Here is a 16,838-nt window from a genome sequence, read left to right on the forward strand (position 1 = left end):
TAAAGAGGTTTTGCATATTACTGAGGATCCCCCTGTCCCTGACACGAGGGTACACATGTATAAAGGGAAAAAGCCTGAAGTCACTTTCCCATCCTCATTTGAATTAAGTGACTTGTGCGAAAAGGCTTGGGAATCTCCGGATAGGAGACCACAATTTCCCAAAAGGATTCTCATGGCGTATCCTTTTCCACAAACTGATAGGATACGCTGGGAATCTTCGCCAAAAGTTGACAAGGCGCTGACACGTTTGTCCAAAAAGGTGGCACTGCCTTCTCAGGATACGGCTTCCCTCAAGGAACCTGCTGATCGCAGGCAGAAAATTACCTTAAAGCACATTTACAATCATTCCGGTACTATTGCTCGACTATGGCGTCGGCCTGGGTTTGTAGTGCGGTTGTAGCATGGGCAGATTCCTTATCTACGGAAATTGACACCTTAGATAGGGACGCCATTCAAATGACCATAGAGCATATCAGAGATGCTGCCTTGTATATGAGGGATGCTCAGAGAGACATTTGTTTATTAAGCTCCAGAATAAATGCTATGTCTATTTCTGCTAGGCGGCTCTTGTGGACCCGACAGTGGACGGGAGATGCCGATTCAAAGCGGCATATGGAGTCCTTGCCTTACAAGGGGGTGGAGTTGTTTGGAGACGGCCTCTCGGATCTTGTCTCTAAGGCTACGGCTGGTAAGTCAAATTTCTTACCTTATGTCCCCCCGCAACATACAAAAAAGGCACCTCATTATGAAATGCAGTCCTTTCGTTCCAATAAAAACAAGAAGGTACGTGGATCATCCTTTGTTGCCAGAGGGAAAGGCAGGGGAAAAAAGCTGCACACAGCTAGTTCCCAAGAGCAGAAGTCCTCCCCTGCGTCGGCAAAGTCCACCGCATGACGCTGGGGCTTTCCGGGGGGGAGACCCGGTGGGGGCTCGTCTTCGATTTTTCAGCCACGTCTGGGTTCACTCGCAGGTGGATCCCTGGGCATTAGAGATTGTTTCCCAGGGATACAGGCTGGAATTCGAAGACTTGCCTCCTCGCCGATTTTTCAAATCGGCTCTGCCGGCTTCCCCGTCAGAGAGGGAGCTAGTGTTGACAGCAATCCAAAAATTGTATACTCAACAGGTGATTGTCACAGTTCCTCATCTCCAGCAAGGAGAGGGATATTACTCAACCCTGTTTGTGGTCCCGAAACCGGACGGTTCGGTCAGACCCATTTTAAACCTGAAATCTCTGAACCTGTACTTGAAGAGGTTCAAGTTCTTACCTTCATGTTCCGATATTCCCCCCGCATCAGGCGTTCCTGAGATTTGCAGTGCAGGACTGTCACTACCAATTTAAGACGTTGCCGTTTGGGCTTTCCACGGCCCCGAGAATTTTCACCAAGGTAATGGCGGAAATGATGGTGCTCCTGCGCAGGCAGGGGGTCACAATTATCCCATACTTGGACGATCTCCTCATAAAGGCGAGATCTCGGGAGAGGTTGCTGGACAGCGTTTCTCTGTCCATGAAGACGTTGCAGTTACACGGCTGGATTCTCAATATACCGAAGTCCCAGCTAGTCCCTACAACGCGTCTGACCTTTTTGGGGCTGATTCTAGACACAGACCAGAAAAAGGTTTTTCTTCCGATCAAAAAGGTTCAGGAACTCATAGCCATGGTCAGGAACCTATTAAAACCAAAAAAGGTTTCAGTGCATCATTGCAAGCGGGTCCTGGGGAAGATGGGGGCTTCCTACGAGGCCATCCCTTTCGGCAGGTTCCATGCGAGGACCTTTCAATGGGACCTTTTGGACAAGTGGTCCGGGTCCCATCTACAAATGCATCAAAAGATCACACTGTCTCCCAGGACCAGGGTATCTCTCCTGTGGTGGCTGAACAGTGCTCACCTACTAGAAGGTCGCAGGTTCGGCATTCAGGACTGGGTCCTGGTGACCACGGACGCAAGCCTCCGAGGCTGGGGAGCAGTGACACTGGGAAGAAATTTCCAAGGTCTCGGGTCAAGCCTAGAGTCTTGTCTCCACATCAACGTCCTGAAGTTGAGGGCCATATACAACGCCCTGCGTCAAGTGGAGGAATTGCTTCAGAGAAAACCGTTTCTGATTCAGTCAGACAATGTCACGGCAGTGTCTCATAAAAACCGCCAAGGCGGAACAAGGAGCAGAATGGTCATGGCAGAAGCGACCAGGATTCTACGCTGGGCGGAAGGCCATGTAAGCGCGCTGTCAGCGGTGTTCATCCCGGGAGTGGACAACTGGGAGGCGGACTTCCTCAGCAGGCACGACCTGCATTCGGGAGAGTGGGGACTTCATCAAGAAGTCTTCGCACAGATCACGGATCGTTGGGGACTGCCTCAAATCGTCATGATGGCATCCCGTCTCAACAAAAAGCTAAAGCGGTATTGCGCCAGGTCAAGGGACCCTCAGGCGGTAGCGGTAGACGCTCTGGTGACACCTTGGGTGTTCAGATCGGTCTATGTGTTTCCTCCTCTTCCTCTCATACCCAAGGTGTTGAGAATAATACGAAGAAGCAGGGTCAGAACAATACTCATTGTTCCATATTGGCCACGGAGGACTTGGTATCCGGAGCTGCAAGAGTTGCTCGCAGGGGATCCGTGGCCTCTTCCTCTAAGGCAGGACCTGCTGAGGCAGGGGCCCTGTCTGTTCCAAGACTTACCGCGGCTGCGTTTGGCATGGCGGTTGAACGCTGGATCCTAGCGGAAAAAGGGATTCCGGAGGAGGTCATTCCTACCCTGATCAAGGCTAGGAAAGACGTGACGTTAAAACATTATCACCGTATATGGCGGAAATATGTTTCTTGGTGTGAGGCCAGAGCCGCTCCTACGGAGGAGTTCCATTTGGGCCGTCTACTCCACTTCCTTCAAACAGGAGTGACTTTGGGCCTAAAATTAGGGTCCATAAAGGTCCAGATTTTGGCCTTATCCATTTTCTTTCAAAGAGAATTGGCCTCTATTCCTGAAGTACAGACGTTTGTGAAGGGAGTGCTGCATATTCAGCCTCCTTTTGTGCCTCCGGTGGCGCCTTGGGATCTTAACGTGGTGTTACGGTTCCTCAAGTCACCTTGGTTTGAACCACTCAAAACTGTGGAGTTGAAATACCTCACGTGGAAAGTGGTCATGTTGTTGGCGTTAGCTTCGGCAAGACATGTTTCCGAATTGGCGGCTTTATCACATAAAAGCCCATACTTGGTTTTTCACGTGGATAGGGCAGAGTTGAGGACTCGCCCTCACTTTCTGCCAAAAGTGGTCTCCTCTTCTCATGTGAACCAACCTATTGTCGTGCCTGTGGCTACACGGGACTTGGAGGATTCCGAGTCCCTGGATGTAGTCAGGGCTTTGAAGATTTATGTGACCAGAACGGCTAGAATCAGGCAGAGTGAAGCTTTGTTCGTTCTGTATGCGGGCAACAAGGTTGGCGCTCCTGCTTCAAAGCAGACTATTGCTCGCTGGATCTGTAACACGATTCAGCAGGCGCATTCTACGGCAGGATTGCCGTTACCGAAATCGGTTAAGGCCCACTCCACTAGGAAAGTGGGCTCTTCTTGGGCGGCTGCCCGCGGGGTCTCGGCATTACAGTTGTGCCGAGCAGCTACTTGGTCGGGGACAAACACCTTTGCAAAGTTCTATAAGTTTGATACCCTGGCTGAGGAGGACCTCCTGTTTGCTCAATCGGTGCTGCAGAGTCATCCGCACTCTCCCGCCCGTTTGGGAGCTTTGGTATAATCCCCATGGTCCTTACGGAGTCCCCAGCATCCTCTAGGACGTTAGAGAAAATAAGATTTTACTTGCCGGTAAATCTATTTCTCGTAGTCCGTAGAGGATGCTGGGCGCCCGTCCCAAGTGCGGACTTCTTCTGCAAGACTTGTATATAGTTTTTGCTTACATAAGGGTTATGTTATAGTTTTCGGTGGTACCGTGGCTATGTTGTTGTTCATACTGTTAACTGGGTAAGTTTATCACAAGTTATACGGTGTGATTGGTGTGGCTGGTATGAATCTCGCCCTTAGATTTACAAAAATCCTTCCTCGTACTGTCCATCTCCTCTGGGCACAGTTTCCCTAACCGAGGTCTGGAGGAGGGGCATAGAGGGAGGAGCCAGTGCACACCCAGAGTCCAAAGCTTTCTTAAAGTGCCCTATCTCCTGCGGAGCCCGTCTATTCCCCATGGTCCTTACGGAGTCCCCAGCATCCTCTACGGACTACGAGAAATAGATTTACCAGTAAGTAAAATCTTATTATGAATCTGTATTATTTTGTGGCCACGCCCCTTCCCCAGGAGGCCACAACCCTATATTTGTGGCGCGTGCGTGTGGCGGCCCTCATTGGAAAGTGTTAAGTGGCCCCTCAGTTGAAATAATTGCCCACCCCTAGAGGTAAATTTACTAAGATGGAAGTTCTATTTAAGATGGGATATTGCCCATAGTAACCAATCAGATTCCAGGTATTATCTTCTAGAAGGTGCTAGATAAGTGAGAAATAGAATCTGATTGATTGCTATGGGCAACTTCCCATCTTAAACAGAACTCCCATTTTAGTAAATTTACCCCCTGGTCTAGAGAGAGACGCACACATAGATAGTCCTCCTGAGCTCTGTCCCAGTGTGTAAGTAGTACAGTGGCTGCTTCTATTCTTGCATGTGACAAGATAAATTATAGATTTTATATTTCTATGTGTATGTTAAGGTTGTATAAGGTGTATTTGTTCCACTACAAGAAAACTTTATAAAATAGTTGCCTCTCAATTAGGTGGAGCCATAAACAGTACACAGTCATTATTAAACTATTAGTTTATATCTAATATACACTATTGGTTTAAACTTAATATACACAATCCATACCTCTTAACATGACCCATTTCAGGAGCGACAAAATGTTCCCTACCTGAACTTCCCTTATATATTAAGAGGGAAGTCCATGAGCAGAGCATTTTGTCTCTCATGGAATGGGTCATGTTGGGAGGTATGCACAATCTAATATACACCACCCCCTCCCAAGGCTTAATCTGGCCCTGACCTAAGGAGCTATTTGGAGATATCACGGCATTAAGATAGCAGGGGGCTTAGTTTTTTTGCGGGAACAACTGTATTTAAAGTCCACAAGATGAAAAGTACATAAGCCATTGTCTCATCATACTCATGCTAAACAATGTATCAGCAGAATTCCTACCCACAGGTGTTACATGTCTATGGTCAAAGATAATGGTGTCTGATACAGGTCAGCCAACAGGTACATGATATGGAGTGGTGGTTATCATCCTCAACCCTCAAGTTTTCCCAGCAGGTCATGTTTTTGAGGATGTCTGTCTGTGGAAGCTGGTGGGATCATTATTGACCCAGCATCATAGATTAACTCACTTGTGTATGATTATAGACATCCACAAAACATGCCTGTCGGGGGTATTTGAAGACTGGAGTTGAGAACCACTAATATGAAGGAATAATCACATACTCTTCCATCGTTGGGTGCTGTCGCCAATAAGACATTATATGGCTGATTTTATTCTCCCCTGAAGACATGAGTAAACAATAACATCAGACTTCTGTAACACTGACAGAGATGGAAGCTGGGTTTACTCATATATCAAAGATAAGCAAATGGCCCGTACAGATCCTACAAGTTGGAAACCGGTCCATAATTCCGCAAACTCAACTAGCTCATCACTTGACATAATATGTGTTGTAGTGAACATTGTAGTATTCTAATTGGCAATATCTTGACCTGTCTCCACCTACAAGAACAATGGATCAGTAAGAGATGAAGTTTAGCTATAGGGTGCACAAAATCGAGAGAAACGCACTTTCTTAACCTATCCTATCCCTCTCTAGTACCTACCCCGACACTGCATGCATTGCCATGACTGACCTCTTATGTCTGTCTGCCTACCCCCCCCCCCCCCCCCTTCCCCTTCTCTCACCCCTTGTTGGTCCCCTTCTCGTTTTTTCTTTCCTTGAAGTGTTCATCAGCCTTGTTGGTCTCCATTACCACCTATATGCTGATAACGCCCAAATTTACTTCTCTCTCCCTGACGTCTCCTGTATCACCAACTGTCTTTCATCCATCTCCTGTGTTGTGACCCAATGCAATCTTATATGAAACAAATCTAAAACTTGCCTCCACCACCTCCAATGTCATCTCTCCTCCATCCACGTCCATCTCTATTGACAATACCTCCTCCATTTTCTATGGGGCAGGTACAATTACATGGATTATCTCACAGAAGGCTGACTATGATCACAGCCTGTGCAACAGTTTCAGACTACCATAATGCTTGTTATTAAATTAATCAGATCATATGTGTTATCCTTGACCTTTTCTGCTACTTTACCCCCCACATTTCTCCTGCAGGGTCCACAGGGTATCCACAGGATACATTGGGATATAGTGAGGAGCAACAGCGGATTTGTACCAAACAGTCAAAGCTTTACGGCCTCCCAGCATGCAACGGGCCCGTCCATTTTGGTGCAGCAGGAGCCGGACCATGGTCAAGACGGCTGCTGTTTCTTAGCAACCATAAGCTTTCTTATTTCTCATACGTCCTAGAGGATGCTGGGGACTCCGTAAGGACCATGGGGTATAGACGGGATCCGCAGGAGACATGGGCACACTATAAGACTTTGAATGGGTGTGAACTGGCTCCTCCCTGTATGCCCCTCCTCCAGACTCCCGTTAGATTCTGTGCCCAGGACAGACTGGACACACACTAGGGGAGCTCTACTGAGTTTCTCTAAAAGACTTTGTTAGGTTTTTTATTTTCAGAGAGACCTGCTAGCTACAGGCTCTCTGCTTCGTGGGACTGAGGGGAGAGAAGTCAGACCTACTTCTGTGAGTTAAAGGCTCTGCTTCTTAGGCTACTGGGCACCATTAGCTCCAGAGGGTTCGATCACTTGGTGCGCCTAGCTGCTTGTTCCTGGAGCCGCGCCGTTACCCCCCTCACAGAAGCCAGAAGAAAGAAGCCGGGTGAGTATGAGAAGAATAGAAGACTTCAGTGACGGCAGAAGACTTCCAAGTCTCAGAGGTACCGCGCAGCGCGCCATTGCTCCCACACACCAATGGCTCTACAAGGGTGCAGGGCGCAGGGGGGGCGCCCTGGGCAGCAATATATACCTCAAGTGAGTCTGGCTAAATATGCATACAGTGCATAGGCACTGTATACGGACCCCTGCCAGCATAAATAGCTATATTAATAGCGGGGAAGAAGCGCGCCGAGAAAGGGCGGGGCTTAGCCCTCACAACAGGATTCAGCGCCATTTTCTCCATGTCCCCGCCAAAGTATGTATATAGTGCAAACGAGGGGGGGCACAGTGTTTTAGTGCTATATAGAGGGAAATATAGCACTATTTTAGATAATGGGCATGTAATCATTGTGTTGTGCATATATGTCTGTGTGTTCCCTGTCAGATATACCCACTATAGCTTTTTAGTCCACATGTGTCGACATGCGGGAGTGCTCTGTCACAAACAGCTATGGGGATCCATGTTGGCATCGCCGACGCCTGTTGGTACTTGATTCAGTAGATGCAGTGTCAGCAGGTCGGTAGTTGTATGCTTTTCAAAAGTAAACACTGTATGAGAGACACAGTAGTATGTGGGTGACCCTGTCGGCACCAACTGTTACTACTGGGTGTAAATTAACATGCTGTAACTGCCTTATACCTGTATATATATTTATATGTATGGTACGGTTCCATGGGCCTGTATCTCGAGCACAGACATGGTAGTATTTGTGGGGGAGTGTTATTAAAATTATATATGTATACTTCCCTCGGGGTCGCAAGAATGTTATTTTGCCTGGTTACTACTCCCTGCTGTCGACGAATACTAGGTTTTCTGTCGACCATAAGGTTTCCTGTTAGATCCACAACTGGGGCATTCAGTACATGGTCATACACATTCAGAACACATTAATGTCACTAGGGACCCGACCGTTCCGGACAATCCGCTTATATGTATGGTATATATATATATATATATATATATATATATATATATATATGAATAGGATATGTGTGTATTACATTATGTATATTCATATTACGATTTCTAATGAATGCTGAAGTAAAAGTATTCCTTCTCATGTGCTGGTAGCTCTGTTGATAAAGCTCTAGGTCGGCCGTGACGAGTTGGTCTCAGATCCTCACAAGGAGTCCGAATGTTTATTCTTTTCCCGCCGTGGATAGAATACTGTGAAAGTCAACTCCTGGTCGACACGGGGCCCTGTCACAAAGGATCGTACACAAGAAGCTAAGTGATATTTTATTTATATGCTTTGGAGTTATTTGCATTACATGCACATGGGGGAGTGTTTGTATTCGGAAAGGCATCCGATAGAATTACCCTAAAGAGAGTAGGGGATGTTTCTTATGTTGATTCTTCTCTATAACATTGCGGCAGGCTGCCGTGCGATGGCAGGAGTTGTGGCCGGGGAAATGCTGAGGCTGACTCCGAGAGATACTGGAGTGTTCCCCTGGGACGGTGTACAGCTGTTTGGGGAGGCCTCAGTTCAGTCAATCTCGGTGGATACCACTGGTAAGTCTAACTTCGTGAGTTAGATTCCCTCACAACGGTTGGTGACGCATTCTGTTGTGGGATGCAGTCATTTTAACCGGTTCGATACCGTTCTTTTTTTTTACCCTTTCGGTACAGATAGTGGAAGGTGAAAAGGTAAGATTTCTGCAGCCTTGTTAGGTTCCCAGAAGCGGATGTCGTTTTCTGTTCTACCACATCCACCGCATGTCGCTGGGTCTATCTGGCTGGAGCCCACTCCGGTGGGAACTCGTCTACTACTCTTCAGTCAGTCAGTCCGGGAATGGACTTGGACCTGTGAGTTAATTATAGAATCCAAAGGGGGACATACTGGCCTTTACAGATGTTTTCCCTCAATGATTTTTTTAAATAGATCTTGCCATTTTCCCCTCTGGAAGGGGAGGTAGTACGCGACGCCATACCAGAGTTGCGTCAGGTTCAGGGCATTGTCCTGCTGTCCCTGTTAAAAAAAAAAGGAAAACAAAGATTTCCTCTTACAAGTTGAACTACAGCATGGAATCTCTCAGACCAGAGAGCTCCAGCACATAAAGGTAGAAAGGGGTTTAGATGTGTTTTTCTCCGCACTCAGCTTACCTGGGTTGATATCGAGGATTGTCTTTGCCATTTCACCGTAGTGATGGCGGTAGGATGGTATTCTTTCAATAGTGAGAGCCATTGTTATTCTGTACTGGGACACTCTCCTGATCAAGGCGAGGTCTAGACACAAGTGGTGCAAATCGTTGTTTCTCTCTGACTGTTCTTCAACACAGGGGTAGGCTGTGTTCCCAACGACGCAGACGTCGGAGGTGGGTATCAGAGTAGATACTGAACGGTTGAGGTTCTGTGTGTTCCTGTGGAAAGAGGTCTGAGGATCCAGAATCGGATCAGATTTGCAGTGACAATCCATCAATATGTTTCATTGATGAAGAAGATGGGTGCGGCCTAAGAGGCCTTTTAGGTGAGCAGGTCAAATGCCAGAGTGGTTTTCACGGGACTAGTTGAAAATGTGGTCCGGCTCTCACCTGCACATACGCCGGAATATAATCCTAATGACAGGATATCGCTCCTGTGGTGTCTGCTCAGTTCTCCCTCCTAGAGGGTCGAAGGTTCGGAATCCAGGATGAGATCCTGGTATCCATGCATGCAGATCTCCGTGACTGGGGAGCAGTCCTTGCAAGGGAAGTATTTCCAGAGGAAAAGGTCAAGCTGGGAAGCTTGTCTGCAATAAGTTTTCTTGAATTAAGAGCTATTTTCAATGAACGTATGCTTCGTATCTGCCCGTGTTAATTCTGTCAGACGACTTGACAGCAGTGGTGTAAGTAAACTGCTACGGCGGAACAAGGAGTAAAGCGGCAATGGCAGAAGCCGAAAAAGTTTTCCGCTGAGTGGAAAGACTGGTAAACGCTATATTAGCAGTCTTCGTTCCGGATGTGAACGACGGAGAAATAGATTCCCCTGCAGACGCGATCTCCGTCCGGGAGAAATACAGTCGTCATCGAGAAGTTGTTACTGAAGCGACAAGTCTTTGAGGAGTGCCTCAATTGGACATGTTGGCATCTCGCCTCAACAAGGGATCTTAGGGATATTGTTCCGGGTCAGGGGACTCTCAAGCTATAGCAGTGGACGTCCTCGGGACACCTGGGGTGTTTTCAGTTGGTCTATGTGTCCCCTCTGTTTTCACTATTTTGAAGATGATAAACGTAAGAAGAACAAAGGTTCAGGCGATCCTCATTGTTCCGGTCTGACCAAGGAGGGCTTGGTATCCAGTTCTTCAAGATTTACTCATAGAAGATCCCTGGCCTCTTCCTCTACGTGAGGAACTGTTACAGCAAGATCAGGGCGTGTATCAAGACTTACCGCGGCTGCGTTTGACGGCGTGGCGGTTGAACGCCATATCCTAGCCAGAAAGGGTATTCCCAGTGAAGTCATTTCCACACTTCTTCAGGCTAGAAAAGAGGTAACGGCAGAGCCTTACCAACGTGTTTGGAGAAAATATGTGTCTTGGTGTGAATCCAAGAAGGCTACTACGGTCTTTCAGCTGGGTCGTTCTTCTCCATTCTTTGCAAGCAGGTGTGGGTGCAGGCCTACAGTTAGGCTCCATTTAAGTGCGGTTTTGGCCTTATAAATTTTCTTTCAAGAAAGAATTGGCAACCTTTCCGGAAGTTCGGACCTTCGTGAAAGGAGTACTGCACATTTAACATCCATTTGTGCCCCATTGGCACCGTGGGACCTTGACGTGGTGTTGCGTTTTCTTGTGTCACACTGATTGATAACCTTTATGAAAGGTTGGGTTAAACTTTCTCTCTTAGAGAGTAGTCATGCTTTTGGCTTTGGCGTCCGCAAGGTGGATGTCGGAAGTAGCGCTTGGTCTCACAAGAGCCCTGTTTGATCTTCCAGGTGGATAGAGTGCAATTGAGAACTCGGATAATAGTTCTGCCAAAAGTGGTTTCGGTGTTTCGCAGAAACCAGTCTATTGATGCCTGTGGTTACTTAAGCATTGGCGGATTCAAGGTCTCTCGATGTCGTCAAGGCTTTGACTATTTATGTTGCCAATTTGGATCAGATTGGGGACACATAGGCTTTGTTTGTCCAGTATGCTCCCAGCGTGATTGGGGCGCCTGCGTCTCTGCAGTCTGTAACACGCTAGATCTGTGATACGATTCGGCGTGCTCGTTCTACGGCTGGATTGCTGTTACCGAAGTCGGTGGTGACCCATTCTACTAGGAAGATGGGCTCTTCTTGGGCGGATGCCCGAGGAGTCTCGGCGGTTCAACTTAGCCGAGAGGATACTTGGTCGGGTTCAAACACTTTTGCTAAGCTCTACAAGTTTGATACCCTGACTGATGGGGACCTCATGTTTGCTCAATCGGTGCTGCAGAGTCATCCGCACTCTCCCGCCCGGTCTGGAGCTTTGGTATAAACCCCATGGTCCTTACGGAGTCCCCAGCATCCTCTAGGACGTATGAGAAAATAGGATTTTAATACCTACCGGTAAATCCTTTTCTCTTAGTCCGTAGAGGATGCTGGGTGCCCATCCCAGTGCATACTGTGTCTGCAGTTATTGGTTATGGTTACACTCTGGTGGTGTTTTGTTTCTGTCAGGCTGTTGCTGACGTTGTGCATGCCATGGCATGCAGTGTCTTATTAATGGTTGTGTTGACACACAGGTTGTGTTACATATTCTCTCAGCATGTGGCTGTGTTTTGTTCATGCCGTTGGCTGGTATTCTATTGAATGCTTTGTTATGCGGTATGTTCGAGGTGTGAGCTGGTATGACACTCACCGTGTTTAAACAATAAATTCTTTCCTCGAAATGTCCGTCTCCCTGGGCACAGTTCTCTAACTGGAGTCTGGAGGAGGGGCATAGAGGGAGGAGCCAGTTCATACCCATTCAAAGTCTTATAGTGTGCCCATGTCTCCTGCGGATCCCGTCTATACCCCATGGTCCTTACGGAGTCCCCAGCATCGTCTACGGACTAAGAGAAAAGGATTTACTGGTAGGTATTAAAATCCTATTTTTGTTTTTATAGTCTTACTGTTTTTCTTGAGTGATCTTTCTAAAAAGCGTCTTATATGTACCTTAGAAAGAGTCGCTCCAATAACTCCCAGCCGGGTTGCGACAACGCTTACCCACGAGTACAGTGCTGTTTCGGCGGGCGTCTGTGTCGGATATACTAGCAGTCCAGCAGACGTTACCAGGCTGTGGCCGGAGCATGGAGAGAAGGTAAGGCATTGGTTCCGCTTAGAGGGGGAACACGGACACAGCTGCACTGTTTGGGGGGAGACTACCAAACAGTCGCTGATGCGGCTGCCACTGAGAGTGCACCAGCACTAGGCCTTAGGGATCATAGCCTCAGGGGTAGCATGAGGCCGCGATCCCTAGGAATGAGGTCAGCAGTGGGGAGTCAGACGCTCCCCTGGTCGTCCCTCCCCTCGGTTCATGACCAGTTTCCTCCGATTCTCCTGCCATGAACTGAATTCCCGCTTCCGATCAAGACGCTGTGTACTAAGGGACCCAGTCGCAGCATAGGCGGCTGTGTGACTGGTGCGTCAGTGTTCACTTGGGCTGCAGATATAACATGCACAGAGAGAGTTAGATTTGGGTGGGGTGTGTTCAAACTGAAATCTAAATTGCGATGTAAAAATAAAGCAGCAAGTATTTACCCTGCATAGAAACAAAATAACCCACCCAAATCTAACTCTCTCTGCACATGTTATATCTGACTCCCCTGCACTGCACAAGGTTTTGCCCATTTGCTAACAAATTTGCTGCTGCGATCAGGTCTGAATTAGGCCCTATGGGGGTCATTTCGAGTTGATCGCTAGCTGAATTTGTTCGCAGCGATCAGGCTAAAAATTGGCAGTTCTGCGCATGCGGTGCAATCCGCACGCGCGACGTATGGGCACAACGAACAATGCAGTTTTGCACAGGGTCTAGCAATGCATTTCAGTCACACTGCTTGCCGCAGAGTGATTGACATGAAGTGGGCATTTCTGGGTGGCAACTGACCGTTTTCAGGGAGTGTGCGGAAAAACATAGGCGTGCCAGGAAAAATGCAGGCGTGGCTGGGCGAACGCTGGGCAGGTTTGGGACGTCAAATCCAGAACTGAATAGTCTGAAGTGATCGCAAGCGCTAAATAGGTTTTGAGCTACTCTGAAACGACACAAAATTTTTTGTAGCCGCTCTGCGATACAACCGTTCACACTTTTGCTAAGCTAAAATACACTCCCAGTGGGCGGCGGCATAGCGTTTGCACGGCTGCTAAAACTAGCTAGCGAGCGACCAACTCGGAATGACCCCCTATTTCTGTAGTTGAATATGTGCTCACATTGCTTATTATACTAATGTATAACCTGTGACTGACTGCTAGTGTGATTGCTGACTTTGCTATAAATTCTGTCAGTTTTCTCTTTTTACTCCGATCCTCAATGCTGGTGCTAGGGTCGGATTGTATGTCACTTTAACACATCTTATAGTGATTACAGTCACAAATTGTGTATTTGTGAAGAGTGGTTACCCAAGGGTATTCGGGCGCTCAGGGGACAAGGTGTTTCACCAAGCTGCTGCCTAGATACGGGGAGTCACCCCCACAAATGGATATACAATAGAGAAGAAAAAAGGCTGCGCTATTTTGATGAACTGACAATATAGTCCTCTGTATATAATTAATACAATTTATTAAAAGATATATAATATCACTGTGCTTTTTGTGATAATTAGATCATAAAATGCATGCAACATAAACAAAATAGATAAAACCATACAATATGGATGATAGTATTGAAAAAAGGGTTACCCAAATGATCAGAGCTGTGAGTATATTTTAGTGGAAGAGTCCGTTCCAGATAGTTCCCCCAAGTAATTCTGTATCCGGTGTATATATTCGGTGAGAGGTAAGCAGTGTCCCGTAAAGTGACAGTGTCCGCTAGAGGAATTGGTGCTCCAAGATCTTGAATGGCGAGCTCCTCATGCAATGCGGAAAATTGAAGCAATCGGTCCAATCTGCTATTTGTGTCCTCCGACTTTGTGTCACAATCCGGAATTAGGAAGGGGGATGGTTCGGTCTTCCTGTAGATAGTCGTCAGCTCTGGGTCCCTTGTTAACCTTTTTTCTTCACAAATTGTGTATTACCTGTGGTGTATCATTTCAGCAGGGGAAGCAGTAGCCTTTCAACAGAAACAGGCTGAAAAGCTAGTGGTAAGTAAATCATTTAGACACGAAACAACATCTTCACTGTCTACACATGTTTCAGATGAGGATTCATCAAAGGACGAAGACTCATTACAATCTGGTTCTGCATATGAGCATGAGGAAGGTCTCAGCTCAGTGGACATATCTGAGTTGATTACTGCAATGAAATCCATTTTATCCTTAGAAGAGTCAGCAGAGCCTGTGTTAAAATCCAAGGCACCTGTATTTAAATATCCAAAAAAACAGTTAAGACTGAGTTTCCTGGATCAGAACAGCTGACGGAAATTATGGAAGAGGCTTGGGTTACGCCAAGTAAGAAATTTAGAATTCCTAGGAAATGGGATTCACATTGTCCTTTTCCGACTGGGGACTGTTTAAAGAGGGAGGTAGCCCCTAAAGTAGATTTGCATGTGATTCGCTTAGTGTAAAAATCTACATTACCTCTGTCTTCAACTTCTTTAAATGATGTCACGGATAGGAGAGTAGATGGTTTGCTAAAAAACTTTTTTTCCCCTGTCTGGGGCAATCATTAGACCAGCCATGGCCGTTACCTTTTACTGGAGAGATTCTCTTTGATAAAGAGTTAACCAGTATTTTGGAGTCAGAAGCAGACTCCAAGAAAGTTAAAGTTTCCTTCTACTTACAAATTTAAATCTAAAATTCCAGCTTTTCAGACCTTTCGGTCTAAAGGATAAGCAAAAGAAAAAGGTGATAGCAAACAGTCCCAGTATATCAGGTCTTCCACACATAAATCCAAGCCTAGATTTCCAGCTTTTCAGACATTTCGGACTCAAGGAAAAGCAAAAGGCAAGGGTTATGGAAAACAGTCTCAATCTGACAAATCTGGTAAGACTAAAAAGCATTGGGCAACCCAAGGACCGGCTTCTAAAACAGAAGATAAGCCATCAGCCTGATGGGGCGGGCCTCCACCTGGGGGACCCCAGGGTGGGAGGCCGACTTCTTCATTTTGCACAAATCTGGCAGCAGTCTACCACGGGTGCCTGGGTGCAAGAAGCGGTATCTCATGGGTATTCGTTTGCTTTCACGAAAAAACCCTCCTAAAAGTTTTTTTTGTACCAGCCCGTCTTTGGTAGAGATGAGGGCCAGGCTTTGCAAGAGGCAGTTCAGAAATTGCTTCAGTCAGGAGTAATCATTCCGGTTCCTCCTGCACAACGAGGACAGGGTTTCTATTGCAACCTGTTTTTGGTCCAGAAGCCGAACAGGTCGTTCCGGCCAATTCTCAATCTAAAAATGCTGAACAAGTACATTTGGGTACCTCGGTTACATATGGAGACTTTACATTCCATCATTTTGGCCATGGAACCAGGGGATTTTATGGTGTCCCTGGATATAAAGGATGCTTACCTACATGTTGCTATAGCCCTGTCCCATCAGTGCTATCTCAGGTTCGCTATCCTCCAACAGCATTTTCAGTTTCAGGCTCTGCCATTCGGATTGGTCACAGCCCCCAGAGTATTCACCAAGATTATGGTGATTATGGCAGTTTACCTCCGCCATCAGGGGATAAGAATATTTCCATACCTCGACAATCTTTTAATTCTGGCACAGTCTCAGGAATTGCTTCTGTGTCATCTGCAACAGACAATAGAGTGTCTGCAGAAGCACGGTTGGCTCATAAATTGGGCAAATCATCTTTGGTTACGTCACAACGGATGACTCACTGTAAGGACCCGGCACTTACCACTGCGGCGGCGGGTCCTGGGGTCCGTCCATGCTCGATCGGCTGTCTGCGGTGCTGGGCTGTGAGGGAGTGCGGCGCGGTCAGCGGCGGGAGTGACGGCTTCCTGGAGGGAGGACATAGTGGCTGAATCTTCCCTGTGTGTCTGCAGTATGGGGGCAGCCATGTTGGAGACCAAAGTGCAGCACCAATGAGCATGATGGGCGAGTGACAGCCAATCCTGATTCCCTGCTGCCTATAAGTAGGCTGGGATTTTTGCATTCTGTGCCAGTGCTTTGTTGTAGTTACTCTTTGCCTTAGCTCTGTGCTCCCGCAGCTTATTCTGTGCATCTCCGGTTAATTGGCCCTGTCTGGCTCTCCGAGTCCTCTGCCGACTCTCACTGCACAGCGCCCGCCAGTGCTCCCGTGTGCAGTCACAGTCGCCCGCTCCCCCACCGGTGCCTTCGCATTCCGCAGGATCCTGGTGGTGGTTTGCCAGCCTCCAGTTTTCACAGTTCTTCATCCACGCCTTCAAATCATCCATAATCCAGTTTTCACAGTTCTTCATCCATGTCTTCAAATCATCCAGCATCCAGTTTTCACAGTTCTTCATCCATGTCTTCAAATCATCCATCATCCAGTTTTCACAGTTCTTCATCCACGTCTCCAAATCATCCAGCATCCAGTTTTCACAGTTCTTCATCCACGTCTTCAAATCATCCAGCATCCAGTTTTCACAGTTCTTCATCCACATCTTCAAATCATCCAGCATCCAGTTTTCACAGTTCTTCATTCACGTCTTTAAATCATCCAGCATCCAGTTTTCACAGTTCTTCATCCACGTCTTCAAATCATCCAGCATCCAGTGTTCATCATTCTTCATCCCCATCTTCATACCCTCCAGAAACCAGTCTTCACAGTTCTTCAGCC

The sequence above is a fragment of the Pseudophryne corroboree genome, chromosome 11, assembly GCF_028390025.1.
Source record: "Pseudophryne corroboree isolate aPseCor3 chromosome 11, aPseCor3.hap2, whole genome shotgun sequence".
NCBI lineage: Eukaryota > Metazoa > Chordata > Amphibia > Anura > Myobatrachidae > Pseudophryne > Pseudophryne corroboree.